Here is a 16,291-nt window from a genome sequence, read left to right as displayed (position 1 = left end):
TGAAGCAACATTTTCTCTTTCTTGTATAAATGTACACTGTAATCAAACTACTCTTGGTTTTATTTTTGGTAAGCATAGAAGAGAGTACTCCTATGCTTTTTTTTTAATTACTCCTATGCTTTATTTTAAGTACTCCAGTGTGCTGTACAGCTCTATTTCTCTTACTGTTGAGAAGCAGAGAGGAGAGAGGCCCAAGTTTGGGCATGTGTACAGATGGCCTTAGAGCATGGCCTTGAACGTCTAGTTTTGCTGAAGGGAGGTAAATCCCCACCATGGAAATGATTGTGGGTGACAAAAAGACCGCACTGCTGGACCTAGTTAGGGAAAAGGAATTATTTATGTCATGGGCACTAATGCAGCCTTTTGACATTGATTCGGGGCTTTTTGACATCTAAGAAGTTCCAGAAAAAAAAACCAACCCCAACCTCATAATTTATTTTTTCAGTGTCTGTGTGTACTTTCTCCCTTAAAATCTATTTCAGTCCCATGAATTCATCAATAATTGCCAGTACAGCATCTCCAGGTGACTCCACAATCTTGACCAATCTTCTTAAACCTCACACTTCTGCTGTAGATACAGTGTAGGATATGCCTGTCCTTCAGCGTGGACCATCTTGCTGGGGAGCAGTGGTGGGGGTTTTTTTGTGGGTTTTTTTTTTTTTGTTTGTTTGTTTTTTTGTTTTTTTTTTAAAGCAGGGAGTGTGTGCAGAGGAGCAGACAGGCTTTGTGATCTGCTATAAGGATGGATCAGACAGACCCCTTGGTGTTTCACTGGCACACAAAATATCTCTATCTGTGGCGTGTTTCTTTTGTCGTCTGTGGTGTGTTGGTTTGAAAGGGCTGCAGGAGGAACAGTGATGTATAAGAGTATTTTGAGAGTACTGTTATATGGTACTCCCAAATGTCAGAGCGTTATGTGGTGGCTGATGTCTTGATTAGCTCTGTAGAAAAGATTTCCCTTTCCCCAAGCAGCTCTCCCTCTGTGAGAAGGAAGGAAACGAAACAGAAACACTTAGGCAGAGAAGGAATTCCAGCTCCTTGTTGGGTGATTGGCTTTAATTATGAAAACTGTAGATGAATAATATGCTGAAAGATATTTGAAATACATCTAATGGTGATATGTGTGTTTCCCCTGCATCCACTCAGAAAAAGTTGCATAGCAGATACAGCCAGACTGGTGTCTAATCAAAGGAAAGCTGTCTTTGGATATCAGAAAAGTAAATATTTTCAGCCTATTCTTCAAAATAAGTATGGAGCAAGAGGGTTTCTGCCTTAATCAACTTGCAGCAAGAGTGAGATGTTATCCCACAAATCATTTAACTTAGCTGTATGTGAATAAATCAAGGAGGCATGAGGTGAAAATGAATTCACAAGCAGTTACTAAGCACTCTAATGTCACAAAAATATTTATTAGATGTATTGGACAGGAAAAAAAGAACTGGACATGCCTAAATTATGGTTCTGGAAGTTGTCCAAGGTGACCTGCCTCCATTGAAAAACTGGTATGCTCGTGTATGTTTTCAGCTTGCTGTGTCTAGTCTGGGTTAAGGTTTGCATCCAGTTTTCTGTTCCTCTGGTGATGTACCAATTTTATGCAGCGTCCTCTGGGATCACTCTGCCAGTTACCCGAAACGCCGCTAAGCAGAAAGGCTTGTGAATGTCCCATGGGATCTTGTTATGGATGTTAATGTCATCACAAATTTATTGGAAGGCCTCACCGAAGTTCACTAAAGTTTTAAGTGAAACTGTGCCCAGTTTTGAGCTTAGATAGGCCAAGAAATGTTTCTCTATTCTGCTCAGTCTCAATTTAGTGCAAAACACAGTGCAGGGCATGCCCAGAAACACCTCCTAGCAAACACTGCACTGAAAAAGGAATGCATGTCTGGAGATTGTATTTGCCCAAGATCAATTATTACAGGATTATAGATTTGGATTTAAGAGCCTGTATTCTGTGTAGATTCTGTGTAAATTCAGTGTTGAGTCCCATTTTGGAGATGTCCAAAGTCCAAATCAATCCACAGATTTGTAGTAATTTTCCAGAAGGTTCAGACACATAATTTCTCTGCAAGAAATTAATCTCTCTGTTTAATGTTATTAATTTTAGCTCACATTTTACTAAAACCTTTATAAATTTTTTAATCTCACAGATATGCTCAATGTCACAATGCATTCTCTTCCTTTGAGGTATCCGTTGTACTGATGTCTTTCTGTTCCACTTCATTAAACACTATTTCTGTAAGTGATAAGCAGAAAGCAAATTGCATGGAAAGGTCATAAAATGTGATTATAGAGCACTGTGTATGGTGTGACAATTCAGCAGTGTCACAAAATCCCAATTGTATCTCAGTGTTTCCACCCTCAAGTATTCAAAAAATCCTGAACTAGGCTTGGAAAAATCACTAGTGTTTTAAAACTTTTAAGACCTTTAAAAAATTATGTATGTTGGGCTCTCTTACTTTGCCTCGTTTTCTGAACTTGTCGCATACGCTTCGCATTTTTGGGTTTCCTGCCGCTGACTAGTGTCAAGGCTTGCTTTTATAATGGAAGTTATAAATGGAAATTGCCTGAGTTATTATTCAGGCAATCTCTTGATTGAGGAAACCTGCAAGGATCACAAGAGCTGTGGTAGGCAGTGGGTGATAATGATTGGTATCTGCTGAATGGTGATGTGATCGGCAGAGAACATTTTCTCTGGACTTAACATTTTTGTGTTTTTTCCCAATTTAGAAAGAACCAAGAGTGGTGGCGAGAGGAGTGAAGCTGAGGCTGTTCCTCCTCCTCCTCACATATTGCAAGGAGAGAAGAGGGTCAGAAATCTTTAATCTACCTTTTATTCCCTCTCTGTCTTTCAGCCGGCAGTGGGTCAGGATAAGAGTGCTTTTTCCCCACCTCTCTTTTGGCCAGCGAGGGAAAAGTAGGCAGGAGCGAAGATTAATCTCATCCATGCCCAGAAGCCAATGCACTAACTGAGCTTCTGGGTGCGCAGAGCTTGTTCCAAACCTGGGGCTAGAAAGGTGACTTCCACTTTCAACAATGGTTGAAACAAGTCCTGATTATCTCTCTTTCTCTAAAAATAGACAAATAAAGCTACCTTCCACTAGAACTCGCACAAAAAAAATCCATCTCCAAAAGCTTGGTATGTGGCTTAGAAATGTCCATGGAGCAACACTAGCATGAAAAGAGTTAACTGGACATCCATGTACACTTTCTTTCCTTTGGTCTGTGCTACCCACCCACCCCTTCCAGAAATGAACAGAGAGGAAAAACCCTCATTGTGATACACAAAAAGCTAGAGCACCATACGAGAGGCCCAAGAGTGACACAAAGGGCAAAAGCAAAATGCTCATCAGAATGACTCCTGTGTGGAACTGTGTCAATTCAAAAGGTTAAAGCCTAACCCCTAAAAAAAAAAAAAACGGTCACTTCTGGCAGTTAATGACCTGCTAGTCTGCTAACCATCAGGAGAGGAAGCCAGGAGCAGTTAACACTTTCAGGAGCACAGTTGTTGCTAACAATAGTAATGAACCATATCTTGGGCGTGTTATTGTACACGATGCAGGAGAAACAAAACAGGTTCTTCAGAATGACAGCGAATAATTGAAATATTAAGGCAGAGAGGACAGGAGAGGAAAGCTATAGATGCGATCCAGGAATGGAAGCGGAGCACTATAAATGCAGTGGGCAAGCAGAAAAGTGCCAGTGTGACCCAGAGGTTATTTTAAAGCCAGGGACTGAACATTTCCTTCCTGCAGTAAACACGCAGGAAGAGGAGGAAGAAGGAGAGGGGAGTGTGAATAAGTGCTGGCAGTCACTTTATGGGCTTACTATTTGCTTGTCCTTCTGGCTGTCAAATCAGAAGATCTTACAAAACCATGGTGCCCCAGAGAGTCTGAGGTTTCCCTGAGAAAGCTGATGATGAGGATTTATCCCTCCTGTAAGTCTCCAGCTCATGTTTCTCTTCTTCCCAACTAATGGGAACCTCTACAGGTGCTTCTGTAGGTTATTTCCCCAAAAGAGAGGGGTATGCAGGATTTCCTTTTGCCTAGTGCTAAACCCAAGGCCACATATTAGACAGCGCTCGTCTTAACAGAACGATGCTTCAGAGCTATTCATGCTCTGTTTTCAGCCTCTTATTTATTTTCTTATTTTATGAAAACAGCCGTAGGATGTACAGGAAGTATCAAAGGGTAGCTTTGGGCTATCTGTGGTCACCTGTGAAGTTTCAAGGACAAGCTCTTCCTATTTGTCTACAATTTTTTGGTCTTCTCTGCGTAGTGACCTGACCTCTTACTGCTCGGAATTTGTGAGACTGCAAGCTGGATGCTTTCATACTTTTTAAAAATAGACTTCTCTGGTGACTAAAGTAGGACCTTCAATGCCCTTGCTTCCATTTACCTCTTCTTTCAAAAAGTCAATTCAATTATATTTAAAAAATTACAGTGCAATAATTTTGAAACCTTGACATATGAACTCCTCCATTTTGCTCTTCCCTGACAATCAACATGAGCCTTATAATTGCTTTGTAATAACTTTTTTATTTATATATACCAAACAGCATTATTCATACGTAATTTTTGACAGCACCACTGTTCGTACAAACTTTTCAGGTTCTGTGCAGGCCCAGTTTGAGACTAATGGTACAGATGGCTGGTGTGTTCCTGGGACACTTTTTTCTCTTTCTGTCAGATATCAATATCTCTGTAAAAAAAAAAATATATATACTACTTATGATTTCATGTTAGATCAATTGGATTAACTGGCATAGGGATGGGGACAGCAGAAGCAAGGGGGATCCACTCTGGAGTGGCTATGGAGTCAAATCTGGGTTCATACAAGTTTCTTCTATACTGAAGCTTCAGGAATTAGCAGTGGTGATTTATAAGCTTTTGACAAATTTCCATCTGCTCTCATTCCGTGTAGTTTTTTTTTCCCCTCAGAGTTCAAAGGCTGTCTGCTGCAGAGCTGCTCTGCCTTTGTGATATATAGCTGTCTCTGAGGCTGTCATACATTCTAATTTTAACACCGACAGAGCGCTAGGCCTTCTTTCCAGAGCCACCCCGAATAGCTCCAGCGGGCAGGAAATCGATTCTACCATAACCCAGCCAACTGATCAGTTTATGAACTCTCATGCAAAACAGCATTTGTGAAAATAAACCTAACAGCATTCAGAAAAAGTTGAGCGATGAATGTTGTTGGGGGTTGGACAGAAATACATGCTGATGTAATTTTGTATAATTTTTTCCTTGGCTGCTACCTTCTGCTGCAAAAGTGATTTCATTTTTTGACTGTGTAGTAATCAGCATTTAGCAAATAACAAAATACGGGAATTTTTTTTCCTGACTCTGCATTTTTTAGGCTTGTTTAACTACGTATTCTTAAATTTTTCACTGTCTTATTGTGGAAAGTCACAAATCCAGACATGGAAAAAGTAACTTGTTCCACCTTTATTGGTTGAATATTAATTATAGTAGGGATTACATAACACACACAAAAGAAGTAATAGGTTCTAAAAATCTAATAACAGGACATATTATTTAACTAACATTACTACGGCTAAATCCAATTCCTCTCTTTGTTACAATATGCAGTTCTCAGTGTGACAATAAGGGGCAAATATAGGAAAAATCCACCACAGTCTGTCATTAGCCTCAGTTTCCCATCTCTAATGTTTAAAAACCCCACTCTGTATTCTAATATTTCCTGGAAGAAATTAATATTCATCATCCTAATAATTCTGCAACCTTATAAATATCAACTTTTAGATTTTCCCAGCAATTTCAAATAAGATCATTTTTCATGGTGCCTTGTTTTCAAAGCAAAGATGTACATCAGACACTCACCTCCTTTACTAACATTTACATGTTTCAAAAATATTTTGTTCTGTGTAGGTATCAAGGAAAAATAAAGAAAAGCTAATAAATAAAAGCAACAAATAAGTGAACATTATTTCTCTCTTCCTTTCCTTTTCTGCCCTCCAACTCTAAGATTAATTTTTCTAGAGTCCTGCACAGGGAAAACAACTTGCAAATTGTTGAACAAAAAAGCTTTTCCAAGTTTTGACCACATTTCACTGGTCTTCAGTCTCTCAGGACTGCCAGCTACAATTTCCTTTCCCCCTCTGTTTTTGACCCACGCTGAGAAAGTCGTTAGTGGAGTGTTCTCTTTTAGGTACAAACAGCAGAAATGATCTCAAACACATTAACATGTTGTGTAGCCCTGTTTTCCAAGAGGGATTGCTCCTACCTTCCTTCTCCTGCCAAGGGATGAATGGAGCCGGGAAAAGCATGTTTAGAAACTGGAAAAAGAGCCAATCAGAAGGTGCGAGAAGTGAGAATTTGCAGTTAAACTGAATTACTTGGAGAGAGGGCAGTGATGGGGAAGCAGAGCTTTTTGTGAGATAAGTCCTGTTAGACAGAAGATAGAGGGGTACTTTGAACTTGGGCTGGACGTAAAACGGATGAGGGCTACCAGGGCTGACCTTTTTTGAATTATGATGATCCTAAGAGAGAGAGTTAAGTGAAAACTGATGGAGGGAAAACAGGACTGCAGTTAACTGAAAAAAGAACACATTTGGTTGTTTGAAGGTCCATATGTAAAAGCAGAAAATTTCAGTGGATATCCACAAATAATTAGAGGCATAATTTATCCTAGAAGCCAGCCTTTCAGTTGACAGCCACAAGTGTAGTACCATGGTCTGTCTTTCCCTAAGTAGTTTGTGGGCCTAGGTTTTCCTCTTATTTCTTACAATGACAGAAAAATCTTTTCAATCACAGCTTCTCTGTAGCATTAGGGCTTCAACCAGCTATCAGAAAAATTCATAAAGAAAAAATGTAACTCTTTTATACTCTATTTTTATGGTGTCACATTTCATTTCCAGAAAGTGGAACAGAATTTACCTCTACATCTTCAAGTGCTACTAATGATGTTATTACTATACTTATTGTGATAGCAGTGCTTAATAATTATAATATCAAAGAGTCTCAGTTATAATCCTTTTATTATAAATATCTTATAAAACCAGTTTTTACTATTGAAGAATAATACTGTATCAGCAGTTACTTTGAAGGGCAATATAGAGGCCAAAGGTAAAAAAAAAAAAGGCCAGTGAGATTCCTAAAAGATTCTAAACAACAACTGAAATTATTTTACATTTTAACACTTGTTTGTTATCTGAAACAGCAGGAGTCAGGTTTAAATCGAAAGCTGCTTAATACTTTTTAATTGCCTATAAAACTGTGCAGATTTTTACTAACATGACCCTAAATGTTTCATGAAATCATATCCTGGCCATCTGAAATACTTTGTTTAATAAGGTTCCACTGATTGTCTCTTTTATATGCTGCAAACAAAGTGCTCTGCTGCTAAGCTGGACAGAATTAGGCACAAGCTATACAGGATTCCAGAATTAGTTCCACTGCATGACATATGTTTTCAGAAATGGAAAAGCACAGCATGCAGCAACATGCATGTGATTTCTAGGAAACTCAGAAAAGACTTGAGAAAGTTTGGATTGCAGTCACTATACACTTGGTTTTCCTAGTTTCTGCTGGAGAGAAAGCTTTTGGAAATAATTTTTATGTACAGCCTGTAAGTTTTAGTACATCTAAATAATTTAGAAGACTCTAGGAGGTAATCTCTGACCAGGCATAGCCATTAGAGTGATCATAATATTACGTAGTGGATCAGGTCTCCGTATTGTAAAGGGAGATCTGATTTGTCCGGCTCTGTCACAGAAGTTAGGACTTCAAGTCCAGACTTTGCCTATGAACTTCCAGTGTGTTGTAATTTATGACTTGCCTGAAGCAGCTAATGTAGTTTTTCTCTATTTTGAATCAAGGTTGATATTTCACTAACAAGTATGGCTTTTGCCCATCTGCCCTTGTGCTTATGTATATTGACTTCCTTATCCTTGCAAGTGTTCAAGAAGTTTTATTAGGAAAAGGCAAATGTCAAAAGTGTAAAGTTACTTTAATAAAACTGACCGAGATCAAGTTTCCTCACTGGCTGTCTGCCATTGAAAATCCCTTTGTTAGCTTTTTAAAATTTCCTGTGACGAATAGAACCCTTTTCATTTCTTTATATCAGATTGAACGTGTTTAATTAAAATGTAAAAAATTTGATTATAAGTTTCATAGCCTACAAACCTTGGGGGTACCTTCCTTTAGAACCTGCTCAGTTTTGAGGTTATCATTATTTTAAGGACAATTCTAAGCCTCATGGATGCAGAAAGCATGAAAGATGAAGGGAAAAACATTAATCATTAAAAAATTATGAAATTTTAGATTGATTGTCTCCTCCTAATTTCCAGGGGTGCTGATAAAAGTTTCATCAAAAACAAAGAGCATGAGCTGCTCTGGAGGGGGGAAAAAAAAAGAAGAAGAAATATGGTAAATGTGAACACAATGAAATGATTAAAATAAATGAAAGTATTACTGTGCAGCTGGAACAACCGGTTGATATACTGTGCACTGGACTGGTACTTGTAGGAAACACTCGTTGTCCCCGTAGCTGCTTTGATTTGTGATATTGAAGTTCACATAAGGAGCTAGCAAGATCAAATGCAGCGTTCAGGTAAATGTTCCAGCATTCGACTGGAAAAAATAGTGGTTATGGTTTGGACATCCACTGTTTAAATTGTACTGGGTTAGTATGACATGTAAAGTACTTGGCACGAACAAATATTTTTTATGAAACCAATTAGACTCCGTTAAAATGGAGTCTTTTAAAATGCTTGGCATGTCTTAATATTTTGTGTATGAAAAGAAACATGATCAAGAGAGCTAATGTAGTTTTGGTATCATATACATATTAGAAATGTAATGAAATATCAACAAAATGGTTAAGCACAAGTTAAATTTCACAACAAAATTACCACCTTTATTGTAACGAGGCAATGTGTTTAATTTCACTTAATAATGTAGTTCACAGAAGGGCAGGTTGTAGAAATCCCAAGGGGTTTGTCATTCGGCCTCAGTCCCATTCCTGCATTTTTCTATTCCATGAATGTGTATTGCAAAGTTGCGTTTCAAAAGGAGCACAACTGCCAGATAAAACTTGTTCTGGCATCCCTGTCTTCCTGATAGTAGCTGGCATTTGCATGTGTTCTGTGTTTTGGACTAGTTGGACCTATTCATAACAACTGGGTGTGCTCAGAAAGAATACATTAGTAGTGAAAATGATGCCTGGTCTCAGTGCTGTCATCATGTCGGATAACAAAACCTGAGGGCCTGGAGAGATAAAGTACTTTACAAACACTACCTCAAGAAGTAGGAGATAGAGACAACCCTAACACAAGCAAGTGTGGACTCATTCCAAACGTACTTTCTTTTTATCCTCTAATCACTCTTATTTGCTTCTCTTTGTTCCCCTCTCCTCTAAAGAAGCAAAATGTCCCTGTGGTCCTTTCCAAATGAGGAACAAATAGGGTTTGATAGAAGATTTTGCCAAAACCAATAAACAGAAGTGGCAGTAGCTGTGTTAAAATCCTATCATTTTTACAAACACAAAAGGAGAATTAGTATGGCCTAGCCTTGGGCTAAATCTGGCAATTTTCTACAGTGTGGTGTCATTAGAAATTTAAAAAGGATCTCAGGAATTGATACAAACCATCTGAGCTCAGAGCTGTGGAATTACAAAGGCATTCCAGAGTCTCTGATGAAAGGAATTAACAGAGAAGCCAAGATAGAGGTGAGAAACTCAAAAGGTGTGGGAGGCAAAGACAGGTGTGGGAGGCCTAAACAGAGGTAGAGAAGTTAAAAAGGTGTGGGAGACCAAGACAGAGGTGGAGGCCCAAAAGTTGTGGGAGAACAAAAAGGTGTGAGAAACTGAAAAAGTATGAGAGGCTGTGGCAGAGGTGAAGGTCAAAAGGTGTGGAAGGCCAAAAATCTTTGGGAGGCTCTGACAGAGCTGAAGGCCCAGACAGAGGCAGAGTCCAAAGGATTTGGGAGGCTTAGACAAAGATGGTGGCTAAAAACATATGGGAGATCCAAGAAAAGGTGGAGGTCAGAAAGGTGTGCAAGGCCAAGACAGAGGTAGAGGTCAAAAGGGTGTGGGGGGCCAAGACAGATGAGTCCCAGGCAGAGGTAGAGAGGTAAAAAGTGCTGGAAGCCAAAAATGTGTAGGAAGCCCAGGCAGAGATGGATTTCCAAAAGGTCCGGGAGGACCAAAATTTGTGGGAGGCCAAGAGAGAGATGGAGGCTGAAAGCTGTGGGAGGCTCAGACAAACAAATCTTATGTTACCAAAACATACTCAGTACATTTAGTCCTATTTTTTAATCTTTTCAACCACTGCTTAGTTTTTACATGCTTTGAAATGAAATTATCTCAAAAACATAATATTGGTTCTAAGACTATTCTGAGCTCTGGAAATAGATCGCAAATCAGAAATCATGTGTATATCAAGTTTCCCTCATTGGATTATAACATAGAATTGGTGAGGTATGGTAAAATTAAGAATTGGGTCAAAATACAGGGGGTTTTTTTGGGTTGTTTTTTTTTTGGCTTGAATTTAATTTAAAGACCAGCAGCTTATATTGTCTCCTGGGTATCTTTAACTGTCAATCCATTTTTTTTTGGGTCATTGTTTAAGGTACTGTCCTCTGTATTTTGTGGAAATTAAACAAAGGAAGTCCTACTTTTAGCTACACCTAATGAGAGACTGAAAACATATGTCCAAGAATAGCACTACATTTTTCATCTTAGATATGTAAAACCTAGAAATAGACATATAGAGAGTTCAAGAAATATGTATATATAGGTAGGATATTTCTGCTACATTTACAACAGTTTAATTCACTGGACAAATTTCAAATTTTTAAAACACACCTCTATTCTTTCATTAGAGATGGAAATCATAAAAGTAAGCTAGGTGTAGGAAAGCTAGGTGTAGGATATGTTTTCCCTGTTACATTCAGGAAAGGAGGAGAAAACCATGTGCAAATAATACTGCTTGTTTAATTTTAGCTAAGTGTGGGCAAGCTTCACCACGTCAGTTAAAACTAAGAATAAAATACCCTATGTGTATAGTCTTTCACCTTCAAGAATATCAGAGCATTTTAAATACACCAAAACCTCTTCACCCCGTGTAGTCACAGTGCTGCTCAAAGGTACAATGAAGCTGTTGTTCAGCTGTGTGGAGAAATGCTACGTACCAGCGGAGGGTAGGAAGTTAAGAATAATACAGTATATTCAAATATAACTTTTAGGAGTATTTAGGTAGGCTGAATGTAGCTACCTGGAATTTGGCCACAAGACTCAACTGAACAGCCCTGCTCTTGTGAAAAGTGGAATAAGATCTTTAATTTTTCCATTCCATTTCCATTAATCACCAGAAGTGGTCATGAGGGTTTCCACCCCAGCCAACAGCCAAGCTTTCCAAGCACGCTTCCTTTCAGCCATACATTACCAGGGTGCTACATCAACGCTGCTTCAGAGTTAAGAGTGCCTCCTACTGAATCGCTAACCCAATTTCCCTTCACGTCGTGACTTCCCATCTAAAAATTGACCAGCTATCCCGACCGTTTAGATGGTGGTCTAAGGTACAATGATAACACAAGCTGAGTGTCTGTGTCTTTTTAGAGAGGCTTTTAATGCATCTCTAGCAAATCTTTTAGGAAGATTTCACTTCTCTCATTGGCTAGGTTTAATATAAAGCAGCAGCAATTGTCCTAATCTGTAGTATTTTGCTATTTAAAACATGAAGGGAATTTGGATAATAAATAAGATATAAAGGACAGCTGAAACTATAAAGGCTGAATTTTTTACCAAGTGAACCTAGCTTTTTCAGAGTCTTCACTGGGTTCTGAATCCAATTAGTGTCTGTATGTGAAGAAAAAAAAAGGCAAAGGAAAATGATAAAATCCTCTCATTACACAGCCAAAAATATCTAGTGTACAGTATTCAGAGATCGGAAAGAAAAAGCTGATGGTATGTGGCATGATAGGGAAGGACAGTTCTGTAGCTGAAGAGGGCACAAAGAATTATTGCCAGAAATATTTTGCTGGAAAATTCAGCCTATGTAAATGTCTTCCTTCCCAGATGCTGAATTTAATTAAGATAGCTTTAACAAAAAACTGTCTTTTTTTTTCCCCCCCTTCCAATTAGAGGATAGTATTTACATTTCTGGTCAGAGAGGCTGATGTTCTATAACATTCAGGATAGCTGCTGATTCCTGATTTAGGGGATGTTCCTAATTTGGACAGTTTTGTAGTTGAGATTAAAAATTATCTATTGTATCTCACATTTGTTCCAGTCATAGGACGTTATGGCCACTGTCTATCCAGCAGGACTGGAAGCTGTTTCAGTGTAATCTCTTCAGGATGATTTACTTTCTAGTAACACATGCAACAGAAATGTTGTATTTACAAACACATGCTTTGCATTTGAACTAGACAAAAGTACCAAGAGAACTGTGGAAATACAGCTTTTTGCGCATAAAGATTATTTTTCTACAATTTCTGATAACTTCTGCTTGCAAAGGAGGTTTCTGTTTTATCTTCAGCAATTCCAAACAGTTTTACTGTTGGTCTTTGGATCACTTGGAAAAGAAAAAGAAGAAATTTAATATTTAATTTCTGGAAGAGAGTTATTCAGATGTCTCTCTCCCCTGTCTGTATTTATAATTTAATAGTATCTTAACTTTTACCGTAAGAACAGGTCTTTTTTAATTAGCTACTGCACATGTCCAACCTCCGGAAGACTGTATAAACCTCAGAATTGTATAACTCAGCTAAGCTTGGTGAAATGTGGGTTTGATACACATACACTGCTTTGAGGTCCAGGTTATTTCTGCTCGGTGCTGAGCTCTGGTGTTTGAACACGCTGGCCTGTGCTGAGCAACACGCTTTTTTGTGTCCTGTGGACAAGGTAGTGATCAAGATCCTGGGGGCTGATAGTGGGAGACACAACAATTCATGAGGAGCCTCCAAGCTTTTCCTGAGTTGGAAAGCACTTTGAAAACCTTCCCAGACTGTGACTGTAATAGAGGTGTCAGCTGTAGCTAGTAAAAATCCTTCTGAATACTGTGGACCATGAATAGTGCCTTTGCCATGTACTTTTTCTCTGAGCACTAGGTCACTACTGCTGTCCACATCCAGAGCAGCCCTTGGTCACAACAGGTTGCAACACTCATTGGGAGACTATTCACTCATCATCTTAAGTTTATTTTTTTTCCTGAATATCTCAAGGGAGATGAAAGAATTGCAACAATTTACCTTTTTGAGGGCTGAACTTAAGTCTTTAATTTATAGGTGCTTTTGATGGTGTTGAATTTGACAGGTGTTTACCTCAACAGATGTTTACCTCCAACATCCTGGAATGCTTGGCTTTACGATACGAGAAATGCAAGACAAACATTAAAACTGACGGATAAGCCTTTCTGGCATTCTCTTTTTTCTAAAGGCACTTCAATAGTAAAGTTTATTGGTAAAGAGCACTAGTAATGTAGTTTTCTAAGGCAAAGTTCATGTTTATCTCATTCTGTAAAAAGAATATGGAACAAGCCAATGTGAACAAGGAACATTAATGTCACTTTTTCTGGAACTTTGATAAAAAACCCTAGAAAGATGGATTTATTAAGCCTTCTAACCACTGGAATAAATGACTTCTCACCTTTCTATTGCATCATCTCTTTAGGTAGTTTGTCTAATTCACCTCTATTTGTGTACAGATGAGCAGACATTTGCTCTGATGAAGGCTATTTTTGCATGTATTTAAATGATTAAGACCAACATGGTCATCCAAAGATGAAACACTTGTACTGATTATGAATCCTGAACAACTGCGGTTGGGAAGTTAAAAAATGTATACATGAGTTGTTTCCAGTATGTGTTTCTCTGGGACTCCTGGTGTATTTGCCATCAGATGCTGCCTCTTGGAGGTCAGTGGAAATGTTTTTGTTGATCTTTGTGGGCACACTTGAGTTACCTACCATGCAATCATGTAAAATACATCTAAAAATGTTCTACTTCATCTAAGGTTGCTTCAAAATAATTTCCAGTCCATTAATTATGATTTGCAAGCTCTTCTCTCATGGGGTCACTTTAATGTTGCTGAGTCATATTGTTCAAGTTTTCCTCTTTATGGTTGCATTTCCTTCAAGCATAACCTTGGTGACATTTAAGCTAAGAGACTAATGGCTCTGTGACAGGATTTGGTCTTGTATAAATACCCTGAAGAACCACTTCCCTCAAGGCAAATACTGAAGTCCACTTAAAGAATACTTTTAAAAGATGTTTTCCATCTGATGTAGCTTAACACAGGTATTCAGCAGCAGCTAACTGCAATCCAAGCTTAGACAAGGCATTTATCATAGAATCACAGAATGATTTGGATTGGAAGGGACCGTAAAGATCATCTAGTTTCAAGTCCCCTGCCATGGGCAGGGACATCTTCCATTAGACCAGGTCGCTCAAAGACCCATCCAACCTGGCCTTGGACACTTCCAGGGATGGGGCATCCACAGCTTTTCTGGGCAACCTGTGCCAGTGCCTCACCAGCCTCACAGTGAAGAATTTCTTCCTCACGTCTAATCTAAACCTCCCCTCTTCCAGTTTAAAGCCATTATCCCTTATTCTATCACAACAGGCCCTACTGAAGAGTTTCTCCTCGTCTTTCCTGCAGGCCCCCTGTAGGTACTAGAAGGCTCCTATAAGGTCTCCCTGGAGCCTTCTCTTCTCTAGGCTGAACAGCCCCAGCTTTTTCAGCCTGTCCTCACAGGAGAGGTGCTCCAGCCCTCTGATCATCTTCAGAGTCTTCTCTGGACTCGCTCAACAGGTCCACATCCTTCTGATGTTGGGGGCTCCAGAGCTGGATTCAGTACTGCAGGTGTAGTCTCACGAGAGCAGAGTAGAGGGGCAGAATCCCCTCCCTCGACCTGCTGGCCACGCTTCTTGTGATGTAGACCTACAGGTCATATCTTGTAATCTCATGTCCCATTAGCCAGCATCCTGGTGTACATGTCCTTCAACTGCTTCACAGGGAGAAAAGCATTCAAACAAAATTGGCCAGGAAAGCAACTACTAGTAAAGGTATCAGTAGAGACCAGCACCTACCAGTACTCCTGCTATGTCTTTTCCACCAGCAGAAGTGAAGATGGGACAGCTTAACCCCAACAGGGGAGAGAGTGAATAAACGCTTGCAGAGGCAGACACTGGTTGCAGCTGTTCAGGCAGTTCAGGCAGAGACTAGTGCTGATTTTATGGGCACTTCTCCATTCCAGCCTAATGTGTAACAGGTTAACTTAAACTGTGTGTGACTTTACACCTGCCTGCTAGACTACAACTTTGGAGCAGAATTTAGGAGAAGCCTTGAGCAACTGTCAGGGATCTTGTCCATCAGAGATATATCAATTAAACCAAGACGTGACTCCAGTGTTTGCCATCTCCCAGCTGAGACATCTGTCTGCCTCCTAATTTGGACATCACTGCAGTGAGTCAGAAGGCTGTACTGGGCTAATGCCAGCGCTCATGCTTGGATCACAGACAGCATAGGTGGAGGCTGGGACAGCTGCTGTGCCTCCGGCCTGCAGAATCAGGCCCTGTGCATTATTCTTGACATGTTACCAGTCTGAGAGTTTTGCAGCAATCCAGTATGGTAAAGCAATTGTTTTTCTTCCTCCCGTAAGGAGAGGAAGAGAGAGGTTGCAACCTTTTAAATTTCAGCAAAGGGTTAATTCACCTATGAGCCCCTTGTATAATACTTTCACAAGACTGGAAGAAAACAAGATCTCACAGTAACGGTATAAAAGTGGGCTACATGCTCAAGGACACTCATCAAACCAGTCTGTTGCCTTGTTCACTCTGAAATGAGCTTGGACTCATACCTCACGCGCTCTGAGGTAGCACATGCTTCTTATAAAATCATGTATTTTGTCATGGGTGTTAAAAGTTGCTTTTCTCTGTTTCAAGGACACCAGTGGGAGGAAATCAAAACCTTGCAGAAATATGTTTTCCCAGTTAGCTATTATTCCCAGAACTTACTGTCTCCCTTCTGTTGTGTCTAATTAAAAAAAAAGCAGGTTGATTCCTTCACAAGCATCGACCTGTTTTGTAACATGAAAAACAGTCAGTGCAATCATTTATCTCCCACATTATTTTGGAGCAAGCTGCTCTCCAAGGGTAGCCAGTTTGAACAGCTCGCCTTGTTGTCCGCAGAGGAGAATCACTCTTCATTCCACTGTCTCTATGCCAAGATGCGGCTTCCAATGAGGTAATTGTTTTGATAGTTTGATGAAAACGTGTTAAAAAAAAACATTTAAAAGTAAACAGTCATACATTTCTGATGACTGTGGGCA

This window comes from Chlamydotis macqueenii, chromosome 7 (assembly GCF_036417535.1).
Source record: "Chlamydotis macqueenii isolate bChlMac1 chromosome 7, bChlMac1.mat, whole genome shotgun sequence".
NCBI classification, from domain to species: domain Eukaryota; kingdom Metazoa; phylum Chordata; class Aves; order Otidiformes; family Otididae; genus Chlamydotis; species Chlamydotis macqueenii.
This window is presented reverse-complemented; position numbering follows the sequence as displayed.